This window comes from Poecilia mexicana, unplaced genomic scaffold (assembly GCF_051168715.1).
Source record: "Poecilia mexicana isolate PSO_F unplaced genomic scaffold, ASM5116871v1 scaffold_4, whole genome shotgun sequence".
NCBI classification, from domain to species: Eukaryota; Metazoa; Chordata; class Actinopteri; order Cyprinodontiformes; family Poeciliidae; genus Poecilia; species Poecilia mexicana.
The window spans coordinates 22,616,188-22,634,521 of NW_028263373.1; the positions used below are offsets into that span (position 1 = coordinate 22,616,188).

General features: G+C 37.6%; 1 protein-coding gene across 1 annotated transcript in view; it reads left to right on the forward strand.

Annotated features, from left to right (window-relative positions):
- The first annotated feature begins 5,091 nt into the window (after positions 1-5,091).
- Positions 5,092-18,334, forward strand: part of nek7 (NIMA-related kinase 7) — a 76,265-nt gene continuing 63,022 nt past the window's right edge. The window contains exon 1 of the mRNA XM_088005088.1: positions 5,092-5,386. The gene's annotated coding sequence lies outside the window, so the exon portion shown is untranslated. The remainder of the gene's footprint in view (positions 5,387-18,334) is intronic.

The following is an 18,334-nucleotide window of genomic DNA, read 5'->3' on the forward strand; positions in this document are numbered from 1 at the left end:
TAATACTTTGCAGAAACCCATTTGCCAATGATCTACTGAGGCTTTGGACGACTCGGCAGCAGGAAGGCTCAGACTGAATTGTTATATTTAATTAAAATACAAGGAGGCCTGACATTCAGAGCAAACCAGCTAAACACGAGGATGCTGTTTAGGAAATGAACACAAAGACATAACACGAGTGATTATTTTATCAAATTTAAAAATAATTCAGATATTTTTTTTTGCAGTTTTCCAACCCAATTCATGGTACAATTTCCCTGCTAATTTCTCCAGATGCATCTTTCTGACATATATTACCTTCCCTTTTTGTTTTCCTCTTTCTAAATGGCTAGAATGGCATCATGCAACATCTTTCTTGCATCTTTCTCCATCCCCCCTTCTGATCTGGGATGTAAATAAACATCTAGCTCAAAGTATTTCTTCCTGTTCAGCTAGTTTTAACAGACAAAAAAGAAACACTACGCTATGAGATGTATTGAAAGTTGTGATCCAAACGAGAATTAATGTTCCACTTATTAGTCAAGGCAACTCTAAGCAATTTGGCTGTTAGCCTTGGTTTGAAGGAACTTTGTGTTTCAGACGATGAAAGGATAGACGGAGAAGAACCACTTCAGGACACTTTCAGAGATTTCAATCTGTCTGAGCTGGTCTGGTGGGATGATGTGGTCAAGGTCTACTAATACCTGTACTGAAGGTCTGTTCTGATCCATTTTACCTGAGGTTATTTGAAATCCTTAGCAGTGTAGTCTTTATGCAATGATTAGGAGTAAAACCAGACTTGTGTTTTTCTTGAAGCATGTCAGAGTTTAAATTAGAGTTTAGTTGATCAAGAACAAGATTCTGATAAACTATTACAAAAAAAAAAAGTCTAGAAACTGGGTTAAAATTTTTAGACCTGGGCACATCTGAAAAGAGAATAGTTTACAATCATTTTGAAAAAGACCAAATACATTTTTGAAATAGGATGTGAAAGTGCAGCTTTTGCTCTAAGTCAGTCTCTGATTAGTTCCCCATTCTAAGGGGTACAAGGACATTTCCTCACCCTTACCCTGCTCCAGAAAAACTGATGCGACACATTTCCCCTCAGAAACAGGGTTAAGATTGAAGAGTGAGGGGTAAGACATGCAGCATGTGACTCCTCAAAACATCCTAGTATGTAGAGTTTAGCAAATTTCACATGATTAAATACTTTAGGGTTGAACAAAATACTTTCCCATCCTCCTAAATGACAAGTTGGCATTTAGGCAGGATCTAAAGATTTGTTTGGGCACGTAGTAACCTCAAGATGCTGCTCTCCACCTCAGCTCTCTAATAGTGAAACCTGTTGCCATCCTCATTACTCACCTTTACCTTTTATTCTTATACTTTTATACCGCTTTGATGATTAAAATACATCAGTGTCTGAGCTTTGATGACATGTTCTCTTGTCTTTCTCATTATGAAAAGCGGCTAAAAGAAATTTGCCTGTGAGCAACAGAATATTTATGCAACAAAAAAAACAGAAAACAATGGTTCATTAAGTAGAAGTTAATTTATTCTCTTATCTATATGAAAATGCCAAGTAAAGTATAAGCGTAAAAAAGCCCCCATCATTTTAACTTCAGGATTACTAGTTTTGGAACTACTGATTTTTATAAAAACCATTACTTCATAAACTCATTGAATAAAGGTGTTCAAATTAGAGATTAGATTTTTGTTCTGTTTGAAATCTACTGCAATAAAAAAGGGCTTTTTACACATTTTCAACAAAAGCAACTATAAATCTGGAGGGTCCTGTAGGTCATCCCATGATGGAAATTTGGTCAGCAGATGTTTTGAAATGTGGTTTTGTAGTTAAAAAAAAAAAAGGTTGGAAGTGTTTGCATTCTTGTGCATTTTACTAGTCTCATAAATTCATTACAAAAGGCCCAAAGTATGAATGAGAGACGCGTCGGAGGTAAATGACACATTTTACAGTAAAATGTCTGAAGTGCCTGGATAAACTCTACGATTACATCGTTGCTGTTTCCCCCGAAGGAAAAACCTGTTCTCACCTGGTTACCTGGAAGCGACACCAGAAAGTTTGAAAAGGAGCGGAGTGAAGCAGATGACGATACTTTTCATGCTAAAAATTATACCCAAATCAAACAGAAAGCCTTTTTGTTAAATAAGGAATATCTGCAAAAAGAACACAAAAAGTTTGCCATTGGCTCAAAGCGGCAGATCAGTGCAGTGAGCCACTTTTAGCACAATGGAAATTCAACACGATTATTAAACAGTTTTCCACCAAATAGGCGTGGAGGCACATGTGTTGAAGCAGAGGATTTCTGGGTGCAGCTCCCCCGTGCAGGCTCATGCATTACTTTTCATCCATCCATCTAATTATTCCCTTAGAAACCTGAAATTTGAAGATACAAAAGACCGTCCCTATCTGTCACCGAGCTGCATTGATCTCGTCGAAAGAAAATGTGGGCGTAGAGGAAACTCAATATAACTCATGCCATTAAATTCCACACAGCATTATTCACATACAGAATTGACAGATTTCTGTGAGAAGTTTCTTTTAATCTTCAACTGTTGTTGGAGGAAAAACGGGAGTGGGAGGGTGGGGTGTACCACACTCCAGGCATCTCTCCCTTTTCCATATTTGCAGTAAGGTTAACAAAAACGGCTACTGAAGTGGGGAAGATAAAAAAAAGAAAGAAAACACAAGCTCGCATAACTTGTTGATTATTAACAACGGGGAATGAGAAGAAGAAAGAGGTGTTTCCGGTGTTTAGATTGTCACTCTGAAATCAGCATCTAAGCTTTTTTCAAAGCAAAAGGAGCCATTTGGAAACAGCTGCTGCACTTCCTGTCCATGCAAACAAACCTGAAAAAGCACTTCTGCCAAAAATGTGACTCTCAAAATCTCAAATTAGAAGCTGCACCTCATGCTCATCATGTGTGTCAAAACTATAAAATAAAACAGTTTTTATAATATGCCTCCTCTCTTGTAAACATGTTTTCTCCTCATATACAGTTTATGACGAAGGTTAGAATATAAAACTTTTCAGTTCAATTTAAAGAGACAGAAGAGGGTAGAAACCACACTGCCCATCTCTGTTGCACCGTATTAGATGTACCTGTCTCTCTGTTTTCAGCCAGGCTGCCCTCTTTGTGATTCTCAACAGTTTCATTTTCTCCTGGCAAGTAATCTTGTACGATTTCCATCCTCTTCTTTCCAAAAGGGTCATAAAATCAGGCTGCGTTTATCTGTCAATAGAGGAAAAGCTGTGAAAAATATTATCTAATTCAAGCGGTGAATTATATCCTGCAGATTATGGTAACAGCCTGAAGTTGTCTTCACTGCACAAAACATCAAATGTATGTTTGTTAAACTGCAGAAATCAAATCAAAGTAAATATGAACAGCATGCACCTCGAGCACACATTTAAGTTTGCCGCCAGACATGCAGCAAACACATCAGACATGTTGAAGAAGGTGCTATGTTCTGATGAGATCTAAATACAACTTTTGACTTTGTGCTAAATTGTGGATGTTGGAAAACTAAAACTGCACATCATCCTGATCAACACATTTCCACTGTGAGACATGGTGGTGGCAGCATGATGCTGTGGGATGCTTGGCTTCATCATGGATAGAGAAGCTGGTCATGGATGATGAGAACAGAAGGACATGCAGAACAATCCTGGAATAAAACGTTTTTGACCAGCAACAAACCTGAACATTCAGCCACAGCTACAGTAATATGGCTTAGATCAAAGCTGGTTTATGTGATAGACTGGACCAATAAAAGTTTAGGTTTTAATCTAATCATTTTCAGTGGAACTAAAAAATGTATGTTTGTTGATTTTTTTTTCTCCCAATCTGACTAAACCTGATCTGATTTACAAAGAATTAAATCCAATTCCAAAACACTCCACTGATCCCCAGGGAGAATAAAATGTTGTAGTATATTGTATAATTTTCTTCAAAACGTTGTTGGACAGCTCACTTTATGCAAGCCACACTTTTCAGATTTCTGCTTGTAAATGATTTTGAATGCAAACTATCCTTTTGCTTTAAAATTATACTTCTAGTTTGTGTTGGTCATGTAAAATACCATAAAATATTTTGAGGTTTGTATTTGTAAAGTGAAAAAATGTGAATGACTTAAATAATTGTAAAGGCTATTTCAAGTCATTGCATTAACATAGCAAAAGATTGTTTTTGTTTGTTTTATCTATTTATTTAGTTTTTATTCTGTGAAATGCTTTATTGTAAAGATGATATTATTTCATTGTAAACTTCATAATCAAATGGACATAAAATGATCTGATTTTGATTTGTTTGATTGTTGTAATAAAGTATTTCCAAACTATATGTTTCTTTTTGGGAATTTTTATTATGGTTTACTTCAACAAGAAAAACTTTAAGATCATCTTCTAGTATTTGGTCCAATCTCAAAATGAAATTCAGATTTGACAGTCTGGCAGTGGTGTCCAAACATTTCACCACATGAGCCAAAAAATGTTAAATCTTTTTTATTTAACCAGCACAGCTTAAAAATACACATGTAATATTATAATGAAATAAATAAAGTGGTATTTTTTAGGAAAAGGATCAATAAATTAAAGTGGACAAATCTTAAGTGGGTTAGATTTGTCTTCTTAAAAGAAACATTACAATTCCCACATATTTGTGGGGGTTGACTGCTTTTTATTTTCCAGTCTATTCTCAGCAGAAAAAAGCAAAATTTAAAAATAAATTTGGGTCCTATTTAATATGGAATAATAATAATAATAATAATAATAATAATAATAATAACAATAAAAATACATTGTTATTAAAAGATAAATACTTTGTGTTGAGCCAAACATTTTCCATTTTAAGATTTCAGTTAGTCAGTAAAAAAATAGCTCGAATTAAAAAAAAGAAAGAAAAAGTTTCCATCTGTATCAGCTGCCTATGCTGGCAGACCAGATGTGTACTATTCCTGAATTGTGTTTTGGAGGCACACAAAATAAGTCCATGGGCCGCAGAAGGCCCCCGGACCGCATTTTGGACACTCCCGAGTTAGAGTATCTGTGTTGAATCTCGCGGTATTTGACAGCTGCCTTGCGGGAATGCCGCGTTGTTTACATTAGCGGCTGACGGAGCAGCAGTGAGCTGATGAGGGGGGCCTTCTGGCTGAAAACACGTTTCCACTGACTCCACGGCACAGCCAGTCTCTGTGGGGGGAAGAAAAAACTTTTTGTAGGACAGACAAAGTGCCACGCAAGAACAGAGGCCCACCGAGTTCACTGGTTTGTTGCGACCTTGGACAGAAACGGGGAAAGTCACAACAAAGACGAGCGCCATAATAACCATCGGAGGAAACTTAACGTGAAGGAGGAATAGCTTAGCAACAGAGTCCCACTTCCTGGTGAGTACTGACACCGTCCACTTCTGGAGCGCAACCACCGCTATTTAACATGTTAGGAACTGTTGTCACTTGTTTAGCGGGGATGTTGGGGATCTTTAACAGTTACTAATATTAAACTACCCGTAGTTTGTTTGCTTTAACTCGAGTTTGAAGCTTGAGAAAAAAGTTCTACGAAGTTCGCTAGTTAGCTTTGCCTGTTAGCCAACTAGCATGCTACTTCGTAAACTTTCCCTGTTATTTACACAGCTGACACGCTCAGTGAAGGTTAACAACAACCCTATAAAGACACAAATTACAGTGTTATAGGTGACTTTTACAAAACTTTTGGTCTCTGCTCATCACAAGAAAGCAGTGTAGGCAAACATGTGATGTACGCATGACAGCGGCTGCTCCTTTGCCGTGCCTCACCGTTACTGTCATTTTACTATCAAGTAAAATGTGACAAAAACGACATAAAGTAGTTTTACTTTTTAAATACTATGTGGATTTGGATATATATTACCACATTTTACTTTCTTGAAAGCGTGACTGTGTTGTTTTTATTGTTTTTATAACTTCAAAGTAAAGTCACCATGCCTGGTTTAAGGTTTCTTAGCAATATTTTTGACAGTTATATTTCTAAACACATTGACATCAAGCTAATGTGTATTGTTCAAAACGAAAAAAAAAAAAAAATAGCGGCGCAGTTCCCCAATTTACATCGAAATTTGCGAGAAGTTGAGACTAATAATAATACTGATGATGATAATAATAGCGGCTGCACAGTTGCGTAGTTGGTACAACTGTTCCCTTGCAGCAAAAAGGTTCTGCATCCTGAAGTTTGCATGTTCTGTGTGTGTGTGTGTGTGTGTGTGTGTGCTTTCTCTGGGTGCTCTGACTGTCTGAACTGTCAGACTGGTTGTTTAAATGTTGGAACTGCTAGCTTGTTTTTTCTAGGTACCAATATGTGATCCCATATTAGGTGAGCAATAATTCAATTCAGAGCAGTAAAAGAAGAAAGGAGCAGAGTGAGGAAGAGTTGTCAGTGTGTTCTCTAGCAGCCTAAACCCATAACTACAGAGATAGCCCAAGATATAATAGAATAAGGCATGAGAGCGGTAGGAAGAGCAATAAAGTTTATTGCTCTCGAACAATCCCAACATTGTCCTTCTGTTTGATTGACCTTTCTTTCTTCATCATCTATGAAGTTGACAGAGAAACTGTAATTTTTCATAACTGCAAACTGTGACGATAAAGAGCAGCATCCTAATCTCTAGTTTGTCTTAAGTTTTGCACGCTCTTTGATTGTGGTGTTGCTTCATGTGCCTCTTTTCCAACGCTGCCTGGAAGAACATGGAGGTTTGCATTTAAGTTCTGGACCGGGAGGCTCATACAGAAAATATACACGCAGGTCAAACTCATGAGATGATAAATGTTTTGTTCCACAGCAGTTACGCTGACTAAGCGTTCACTTTACGTGTATCTATAAATATTTTATTAATAGAGTCGATAGATGATGTTAGAAAGTGTGAGATGTTATCCCCAGTTAACCAGCAAACCTGATATGTGAGCAAAACATAAAGTATGGCTTCTGTTGTTGAGACGTTTTACTACTGTAGTTTTACTGTAAGAATCTTTTCCCATATCTTTAAAGCCAGGCTGCATGTATACTTTGTAATAACTTATCGCTTAAATTAACTTAAGCTAACAAAAAACATCAGTTATTTTCCATCTTCCGGCTCTATCTCTATTAGGCCTAAAGTTTAGCTGAAAATTAACAGACGCCAATTAAATGTCGCTGTCGCTGCACATCACAGTAAAAAGATTGAAGGCGTCGCACGTTTTTCTGCAGCTACAGAAGGGATGATTCAAACGGGAGTTAGTGGGAGCTGACATACCTTGTTGACCCAATTATTACTCACTCCTCTGTTGCCACATTTGATCATCGTCAGAAACAACAGGCTGGAGTCTGCCGGCATCGTCAGGTGATTGAGATGAACGCCGGCTGCCTCTGTGAAGTCGGATCATCAAGGAATGTGTCATAAACCGGATGATCAGAAAAATGGCTGACAAATGTTTGCATCAGTCTCTGTGGTGAAAGGATTTCTGTCACCATGTCTCCCTTTGAGTTTTAGCTAATGGCAGGTGGATTACATCTGACAGGCTTTTGCAACACAAGATGATTATCCATGCTCTGCTGTTTGGATGTGTAAGCTGGATGTATGATAATAAATTAAGTCGGATCTGTTTGAATTAAAACAAAAATAAAATGAGTTACTTGGGGTACACTCTAAGTAACTTATTTTATTGATCTGCAGTTTTAATTATACAAGTTACCCATTTTCTCTGCAAAATAATACAAATTCTTGATAAGGTTTCACCTCTATTGTATATGATTAAATAAGATAAATGCATAAAGTCTCTTTTCTGGTGTAACATAAATAAAATGTAGCTGTTTTTATCTGTGTATTTACTCTAATTTTCATATCACCGATAATTTGGCAGTGAAGAGGAGTTTTGTTTTGAAACTCAATTTGAAGCTCAAATTAAATATATCAATGTTTATGGATTATTATAGTCATCATCTTAGATTATGTGGACAAGTCATGATATCAATCCCTTATGCAGACACTTAAATTCAGTTTAAGTATAGTTGATGATTCGTTTTAAACACATTGGAAGAATTTACTAAAATTGTCAAATAACGTCTGTTATGTTTTGGTGATTGTGTATTGAAAGACATATTTACAAATCTGAGTGTCCGAAACAGAAGGTTTGTGGTTGATTTTTGATTTGGTATCAAATTCTGAAATTTCTCTACTAAAATGTAAAACTCTATGCTTTCATGCATAGATATTGTATTTAGTCAGAGTAGTGATTTAGCACAGAGGAATTTACCAAATCACTCAGTCTTGTGAAAGTTTCCTGTTTTAGCCCTGAAGCTGGCCCTTTGACGGGATTAAAGATCAGATGAGACATTTGTCATCTGACCACATTTAACAGTCATCTTGCCTTTGGGTTTTCACGGAGCACAACAACAAAAAAATGTTGCTCTCTTTTTCTTTTTGCAAAGCGTATTTGAAGGAAGATGCTTCCTGAGGCCTTTTTTAGCTACATTAAACACTGTCGTTTGCATGATGTGAAAGACCTCGGTAAAGCTTTTTCATACCAGGAAAAAATGTAGTTGAGATCACTACTCGGATTGATTTAAGATGCAGGGTTTATGGTTGTTTGGTACATTTGAAGCAAGTGAATAATTGCAGACATATGAGAAAAGATGTGGACAAAATAAAACGGACACTAATAAGTGGGAAAAAAAAAATTCTTTCCATCACCAACTCTGTTTGGTTAGAGTTTACAGGAAGGTCTTTGGCAAAGAATGTGGGTTGTCTTAGCAGCTTCTTGCACTCCTTTCAAACAGCCAGCCTGTCAATATTTTTCATATCCATCTCCCTTTATTATATGCAGGGTCACTGATGGTTCAAGCATCCAAATATCCTAGGACGATGCCTCGGAGCTCCTCGTGTCACGTGAATGGTGCTAACTTAAGTCTGGCATTGCTGCTTCTTCTCATCAAGCCCTCAGGAAAACAAACTACAAAGACATGCAAACACAAAAATTACTGACCTCAAAGTCGAACGAAACGCTTTCAGTGCCCCTTGTTCTGCTTCTGTTATGACCGCACGGTGTCAGCGCTTTATTCTACAGCAAAGGACTTGGGTTTTGTTTGTTTTGTTCACACCTTTTTGACAAGATTGGCCTTGTTTTTGGCTCGTAAGTCCTACTTTTTTTAAAGTATCTATTTGTATTTGTAGAGTTACCTGCAAACTACAAAGTGAGAGATGCGTTAAGACGCAAATAGCACCTTTTAGTTTACAGGAAATGACAGATAAATAAATGGTTTCATTACTGATTTTTCCTGCGAATTAAAGAACAATAGTACTGCTAATTTCATTCCACAATTAGCATTTATAGTATTAAATGTGTTCCTCACTTCAGCAAGAGATAACGTGGCATATTTGATGAGAATTTAAAATTTTATTTATGTAAATAAAATATCGGCGTCAGTTGGTTTGATAATCTGTCAGAAATAATTTAACAATTTTACCCTTGCACCTTTCTGGGGAATGTTTCATTCACATTTAAATAAAAGTGGTTCTGGATTTTTATCAAATCATATTGCTCCATTTAGTACTGATTTATGGAAGCAAAAGCAGCCTGAAACAATTGGGCAAGGTTATAAACAGACACTATACTTGCTATTAAGACTTCCTAAGAACTTAAAAGTTCTATTATATTTTAAACTGAGCAAAGTTTTGCTCCTCTCCTCCTAGGGCTTTTTTCTGGATAGATGAGTTTCTCAGACCATAACACCAGCAGAAGAAGCAGAACCTTTTACTTTGAAGGCCAGAATGTTCTAGTTTTACATTTCAGTAAACCGTTCTGGACTTCTTCACCTGTGGTTTTCATTGTCCCATCTCCCAGCCTGTCTTATGAGGGAGTCTTAGCACAACAGCAGATGTCCTATTCTGAATGTTGAGAGTATTGGGAGCCACATCCGCCTGCAAATAGCTAAAATTTTGCAAATACTTGAGACTCTTTCTAAAAATGCTACTGTTTTAATAGTTTAAACACCAAATATGCATTAATTCACACAATATAATCCAGCTTGGCACTACCTCAGAAGCTAACATCCGTTGTCGTTCTTATTTCTCCTCTTCAGGCTGTAGCCAATCAGCACCATCTAAGCTGAATGGCTCTCCTGGATCCAGATCCCTGTTTTTTTTTTAACCCGCTATCTTTCTTTCCATCACTTTTCATTATACCCAATGCAAAATATCCAAATGCCTCAGGATCAGTTCACTTTCACTGAATAATTGCAAGATGCTATATGCCACTGTAAACACCACATCAGTGACGGCACACATTTGTCATGAAATGAGACAGAAGGCAAATGATTTTGCACTCGTGAGCAGAAAGAATCTGCTTTTCTGTGTCTGTGTTTCTTGCTGATTGTGCTATGGGCATTTGTTTCAGGCTCACCACAAATGAGACTAAATGTCTCACACAGGATTTATTGCAGAAGAACAAAAATTTGCATGTTTTGACAGATTGTCTGTTTTAGCTGCCCTGTTTTCAGTGTAAAACGCTGGGAACGTTTTTTTTCCCCCTTTCTATTCTTGTACTATTTATAATAAATAAAACCAAAGATGTCATGAATCATAAGGACAGAAAAATGTTTTAATATACAGCAAATTTTCTAAAGTAATATTAGTGTTACTGAAAACTTAGTTTTTATTATTTAAAAATAACATTTACTCTTGTATTTCCACATTAACATTCAGGATTTGATGCAACTGAATATCTTGAGGTTTCTCAATGTACTTTGGTTCAAAGCGGCAACAGGAAGAAACACAAAGTTGGACAAATCCAAGTTCCCTTTTTAATCAAGAGTTTCCTTATTCATTAAATTCTATGACGATCAAAGCAATTTCCTAAGTCTATGAGCGAGAAACATTTCCGGTAAGTGTTGTTTAACTGTAGCAACAAAATTAGCAGAAAAGTTAGAATTAACGCATCCAAACTGAGGAGCAGGATGCTACCTTTAGTCTTAGCATTGTGAAACGATTGTCAAAATATGTTGCATTCAAGTAAAAAAGCAACTGCAGTGTCCTGAAAAATTCTGTTTAGTGAACTAAATGGCAAACAGTCACAATGGTAACAAAGACCATGTAATATGAATGAAATGTAATATGTAATTTTGCTGCAATTTCTAGTATTTGCAGGGAAACATTTTAATTCCCTATAAAGTAATATTAGATTCGGATTTTACCTATAAATAACCAATTTTAAATGGTTTGGATCAGAATAGGGTGCAAAAGATTTGTACTAATGAATCCTAGTTATTCACATTGAAACATTTTGTGGATTTGTTTTATTAGCGTCTGCATTAGAAATAAATCCCTGAATTTGTTGATCAATGCCAGACCATGGACATTCAGACAAAGTTGTTTTTTCAAACTGTCTGTGGGGTTTCATCCATTTCATAGTGAAAGTCTGACTCTTTTGGCTTCTGCTGGTGCAGTTCTGATAATGTGACCCCCTCAACCAACAGGAAAGACCTGGTCACAGTGTTGTCTGCTGCTGTGACATTTGGACATAGTTATTATGACGTTAAAAGCAACATTAGTAGTTTGTAAAGCGGAAGAACGCTTCCTGTCTGCATTTCAGTTTACAGTTATTTGGAGCTGGCAGGAAAACTCAATGAGATTTACGATGAAAACTCAAACACAAATGTCAACAGGATTGATTTAGACATCGGTTATCAGCCCAGTTTTACTAAAAAAAAAAAAATCATCCAGCACTGATATTAATAATGATCTATTGTGTTTTCATTATACAACATGTTTCTTGGTTCAAGTCAGACGTTTGCCAATCAGATTTGGCTTTAATTTGTGGTTGCCATTAAACTCTGGATACAGCGATGCAGTGGCCGGCCACCCCATGATTCATCTCAGCAAAATTTCCACTCGCCCTTCTGAACTCTGTTAAATTTTAAAAAGTGTGTTTTTATACCATTATTGGATCTTAAATTGTGACATAGAAACACTTTATCAGTTTCAGCGACAGTTTTATGAATCTTAAATGGTGTTTTGGTGCTTATAAATCACTTTGAAATACATTTTTACGAAATCCACTCTGTCGTTTTCATTTTCGTTTCACTTGGTCTCGTTTATAACCAGGACATGCAAGATGTCCCTTTAGTCTTTCCTCTGCCTCCCTCGCTGTTTGTACCCTGACTCACAGCGGTTTCCCGTGGTCTCCCTGGTCTCTGAGTTTGGCCTAGGGCTTTGAGGTTGTGCTGAATGCTTGGGGGCATTAAAAAAAAGCAAAAAGAGTCATAACAAGACGCTTCTGTCATCTCCTGCTGCCCGGCTTGCCCTCAAGCCTCTTTGTCTCGCTCTCTCTCCATTTTCATGCCACTCATCTCTGCTTTTCCCTTCTTTACTGCTTTTTCATCTCTGGATCTTCCCTCTTGTTGCTTACCAGTCCCTGACCCCTCTCCACCACTTTCCCTCACTTCTTCTTCTTAAGTTTATCCTTGGTGTGTTGTAATGCTCAAAGTCTGTCTCCCCTGTTTCTTGGCTCCCCACTCTTGGAGGTCCTGCCTACCTGGGGCTTCCTCCCCAGCCTCCTGGCCCACTGTCAGGGAGGCAGGCAGCCCGACTCCCCCAGCGCAGCAGGAAGCTGCAGCAGCAGGGGTCAGGCCTGCATGGCGCTGCCGGCTGGCGCCGTCAGAAGTCCTGCCAAGCCAAGGATGAAGGACCTTTGCCAGTGTGGTATTGGCGCTCTAAAAAAAAAATAAAATACAGATGTGGATAGCAACAGAGATGGGTGACGTTAATGAATGTCTTATAAGTAGAATCAATGTATTGATTGGTATTTCTGTCAATTATTATTTAAATTTTGCTTAAAGTATGATTGGAAAACGCCCCAAACTGTTGCTGCTCTGGATTTGTTGCTTGAGGATGTAAGCTGGTTGGTCCGCCTCTGGACCGGCTGGGAAAAAAAAGAAAAAAAGATTGATTTATGGGTTTGTGTTTTCAGAGGGGGGAAATCCTGGCTGGGTTCCCAACTGGTCCTGGCTTGTCAGTTTAACGGTGAATATTCAACATTGCGCCACACTGCGAGGCTTGGCTGTAAACGGCAGTCGGCAAGAAGCTTAGCAGCTAAAGCTTGCACAATGCTGGGCTTTGCTTGTGAAGCCCACCTAAAAACAGCGCACAAGCAGGAAGGCACATCTTGAAGTTCAGATTTCTCCAAAGAGGCAGATGGCATGGGCTGGTGGTGTCATACTGTAGTAAAAAAATAAAAAACACAAAAAACACCAGGATCCCGTGATGAAAGAAGCTCCCGCCTGCTTTGAACAGCGAGTCTGTCATGGCTGGTGTCTGCTGTGTGGCTCCAGGTCAAACTGTGATACGCAACTCCTGGAATTTACGCTTTTCAAGTTTTTCATGTTCAAATCGTCTGAGGGAAAAACAGGGGGGGGGGGGTTGGGGACAGGAAGTCTCATAAATATTAATATTCTAATGTGTGAAAGTGGCAGGGAAGACCTCTCTGGTTTAGTCGCTTTCAAGCCCTGTTGGGGAGCTTTTCTCTCCTGTCTGTGGATCGTACTCGCATTCCTTGCTTCTGTATTTCTCTGCAATTTTGGTAACTGATGATTTTATTTTCTGAACTCCGTTCTGATATAAATAAACTCAACCTGAGTTCTCCGTAGGATAAATTAGATCAGAAAGTTGCGGGTGAGCTGTGGGATTGTGTTTATTATTGAAAATAGTCTGTTTGAACTAAATCTGCTGTCACCTTTTGGATTTTCAATTAGCAAGAACATTCTGCGTAAATGCTCAAACATGCCAAAAGAGTTTTTTGTTCCAAAGTTTTATTTCAGTGAAGCTGTGCTGAGTCAAAAAGGCATTTCATCAAGTTAAAACTGCAGTCAGAAGTGATTTTTACAGTCTGTATTTAAAAGCCCTTTGCAAAGCAAAAACTTGCTTTCTACCAACTACGTACTTTCCGTCCAGCGTAGATGTATTTTTGAGGAATCTCAAATGTAGTATTTTTGTAGTATTTCTTGTTTAATTTTTGAAATATGTGAAGGTGAGGTAATATGTTGGGTTATTTTCTGTTGAAGATTAACTAGTTTTGCAGTCAGTTTTGGTATATTCAGGTCACACCTTTCTGTGGCTCATACCGTTTATCTTTTATCGTGAAAAATTTCTAGTAAAACCAAAATGGGCAGTACGTTTGGAAATGTTATTTTTATATTTCCACGAAGCATCAATAAATACCTGTATATTCAAAGATCTGATTAAATGCAGCTAGTGGGCCGTAGTAGTGATATAAATAACACTTTTTAAGTATGCAGTGTCCTGACGAGATATGAATGCTGTGCCATGCAGTCACAGACATACAGTTACCTAAAAAATAAGACATAATTTTTTTTAATCATGATTTTTATTGTTATCGGGAAAGTACTACAAAATACTGCGGTAAAATTCTAAGTCCATTTTGCCCACATCTCTATCATTTCAGACGGCGGCATGAAAATTCCTCTGCAAGCGTTTCACTCATCACGTGTCTCTGTTTTTGGTCCAGATCGGTCAGAGGCATGTGATTTGTAAAATTACAGACTGAGAGGGAGCTTTCTCATCACCACATGCTTTAATTCATATTCTGATTTGGAAACTTTATTAAACGTTGAACTGAAATGAACCACAACTGTAGGTGAACTTTGAGTCCAACTGAACTTTACTGCTTTCTATTTGTGGTTGAGCAGCTAAAACACAGACCCCTGCGTGAAAGCCTTAACTTTATGCTCAGCTCTCCGCTGCTGACCAGGATAAAAATATTAATATTCAAGTTTAAGATATTTTGATCAGATGTTCCCCCACTAAACCCCACATGACCCTGACATCTTAAAATGAGGTTGATGCGGTGAGTTTCCCAGATGTTCAGTGAATGTAGGGCAGAGTCCGGCCTCTGCTAGGGATGGTGGAACAGGTCTGACATCTCTTCTGAACTGAAAAAGGAAATCCCTGCAGGCGCAGAGCAGAGAGGAGTGTATAAGGGAGGAGGGCAAGAACGGAGAGAGGTGCGACCCCTTAGGGGTAACGTTATTCTCTGATCGTCAGATACACACATACTCGCTCACACGCTGGCATGCTGTGACGGTGTGCCGGGTAATGCACTCATGCAAAGAGAGATGAGTGCCTGAGGAATAAAAATAAACACAGAACTTTTTATTTTTTTGTGTGTGTGTATATGCTGCGCTCACGTTGGTTTTTGTTTCCATTTTAATTTGGCTCCAATTTGTGCTTTTTTGTTTGAAATTCGACATAAGGTCCTGTGGTTTATTAGCATCATGGTAACAGATTTTTGGAAGTTTTTCTTTAAAGATACTGTGAAGTTCGTTGGTTTTCCATCGGTTTTATTGATGGGAGTCGTCTTTCTGGACTGCGTAACAAAATCCTGGATGTGTGTATGAAACAGTGCTGCCATGTTGGACATTTTCTCTGAGCTGGACTGCTTTAGATCTGGTTGGAAGGCTGTATGTGCAGCAGCCAGCAGAATCCTCCACAGAAGCCACAGCAGGCTGAAGCTGAGCAACAGCCAGCCCAAAGCTTGATTTTTTTTTATGTTTCATTTCTTTTTGGTTGAGCCTTGTTCCCATGGCTCCACGGTTAACATATGCACTCAATGTAGACGTCTCGTTTTACAATAACTTCGCCATTTAATGTTTGTGTGTCTTTTTCTCCTTGTTCAGTGGCTGGCTGTGGCCGAGGTTGTTTTGGGTTCAGGGTCTTAGATTTTGCCTGTGCTAACTGACTCTGAAGGAGATCGGGGGGTTGTGGTCCTTCTCCGTAACCCTCACAGACCTTACAGTAAGACGTGTTCCATGAAAAACCCAAACCATAGACCTTACTTTAGCAGCTAACTATGTAACGAGACATGCCTGGGAACTGCTGCTCTCACATTACTAATGATTTGGACATCTTGTGCTTGTCACTTCCTTTGAGACAAATTTTTGCGCTAACACAGTCTAACTGCATCAAGCAACTCGAGGAGAGGAGGAAAACCGTAGATCAAGAGAACGTAAGAAACATTTAAGTTTTCCTGTTTTTTTTTTTGTTGTTTTTTTTGAAAATGGGCTGAAAAGGAAACGGTTGCTTTTGTTGAAATTAATTTCATACGGGTGGAATATTAACGAAAAGCCTTTCTACCCAGAAACATGATGTGTTTAATCTACATTTTCCAAATGGCCTTCTTCAAAAATGACTTACAAACTTTTCCATTAATCTAAATAATAAATAGTCCTCTATAAAAGGCTATTGTATTAAATACATAAGCGACAGTATTCATGAAACAACAGATTTGTTTTGAGAATGTCACAATTTTTAGATTAAACTGGAACAAAATAAGGAAAATAACCTTTGGTTCAGTCATGAGCACTACTATATAACCTGTTTCTACTTAATCCTTTTTAATAATGTGTAAAAATAAAGACTGAAATATTATATTTTTATATCTGTGACCATTGAGTTTGTCTAGTTTAAATTTGATTCATGTAGATATCAGAGTTTATTTACTGTTAAATGAACATCGACACACAGGCTCAGCATTAATCAAACAAGAGCAAAACTTTCCTCCAACCTTTGTTTTGGATAAAATCGTAGACACTCATGAGCGTCTACTGAGTGTTTTCTGTCGGCTCATCAGTTGTGGCTGGGTGTTGTCAAATTCTTCTTTTACTGTCACATAACGTGAAGTACTCCTTTACTTTTCTCCACTTGGAGGACACTCATTTCACAATAAAACGGATTGTTTACCCTCCATGTTTATCTTAATCTTTAACCCAAGTGGAGCCAATTTCCTGGAAAAAATGTTAGGCTATAAAGATAAAGTCAACAAGTTTTCATTGTCAGTCATTTGTGTCTGTAGTTATCCATCAACTACCTGATTCAGATAAATAACTGACTTGTCTTTGGTTCTGTTATTTACAGTAAACAAAGATGCAATAAAACGCATCTTAATTGGAATTTTTAGATTTACAATTAATAATTTTAGTGAGCTAAAGACATGCCTCGCGATGCAGAACCTCCACATGTTGGGTTACTGAATAAATCCATCAGTAGGTGGACTCCATTAGTATTCCTCGCCATGCTGTCAGTGGCCCATGTGAGCAGAGCTCCCACATAATATCTGCAGCCTATCAGCTGCTGCATATATTACAACCATTGTTGCTTTTCAGCAATGCTGATGTAAGGCAAATTCAGCAACAACCACTGCTGATGCTGCTTATTATGCACTACTAACTATGTGGAAAGATCAAGTCTTTTGTATTTTTAACAAATTTGTGTAAATTTGACAGTGCACTGTTGCAGGACATGTTGAATAACTTGATAGAATTGAAGTTTTCTAAATATTGAGTTAATGAGTTTTAAAATGTGTGTTGCAGCTAAGCAGAGTGAGACAAACAAACTATTATTCTGTTTTGCCATAGGGAGCTGAAACATATTTATGTGCATAGTTGACAATATTGGTTCAGTAAAAGCCAATCATAACTACATTATTATTAAATGTAATTTTTTTATGTAACTACTGTTGAAATATTTCACAAATCACAAAGTTCATTCATTCTGTATAATACCAGAACATTATAATGCTCTAGGTATCCAGATTAATATTCAGTTGTTGTTGTTTTTTAAAGCTACACATGCCTTTGTAATTCTTTTTCCTCATTTGTTCCCTTTTTATTTAATAAATATTTTTTACATATTAGCCCTCTAGCCATGCAGAAAAACAGAGCCACAGCCCGCGGTACCGGATGTCACATCTAATATCCCGGTGCCAGAGGTGATGAAGCTAATTTGGTGGTCAGTCTGTGACATGGCTAACAAACAAAGCTCTGGTTGGTCCTGGAGGGCTGGCATCTCTGCTCTGCTGTGCTCTGCTTATGTTCTGCATTGTGAAAAACTGAGTTGTTGCCACAGGCCACAATGGCAGCCCAAAGCCCTGGGATCTTCATCATTCTGGGGTGCTTAACTCTGGGTTATTGTGGGTCTTTGATTCTAATATAAATTAATTTAGGTTTGCTCGACCCTAAATATTGAGAATATATGCTAGAAAACACTCTCAGGCAAAGACTGGTATGAAATTTCCATTAGTAAAAATGTCATTGTTTTACAGAATGACTGTATTTACACAAAGATGTTAAAACTGTTTAACAGGATCTTGTTTTTATTTCTAACAGAAGCCATTTATTTCTAGTTTTGCTAAAATAACACTGATTATTATTGCAATTATCATGATGTATAGAACATTTATTGTTTCTGATTTGGAGACATAGACTAGAACAAAAAAGTAAAAATTTTGCCTTTAGAGAAAAACTGCAACAATTGAGTT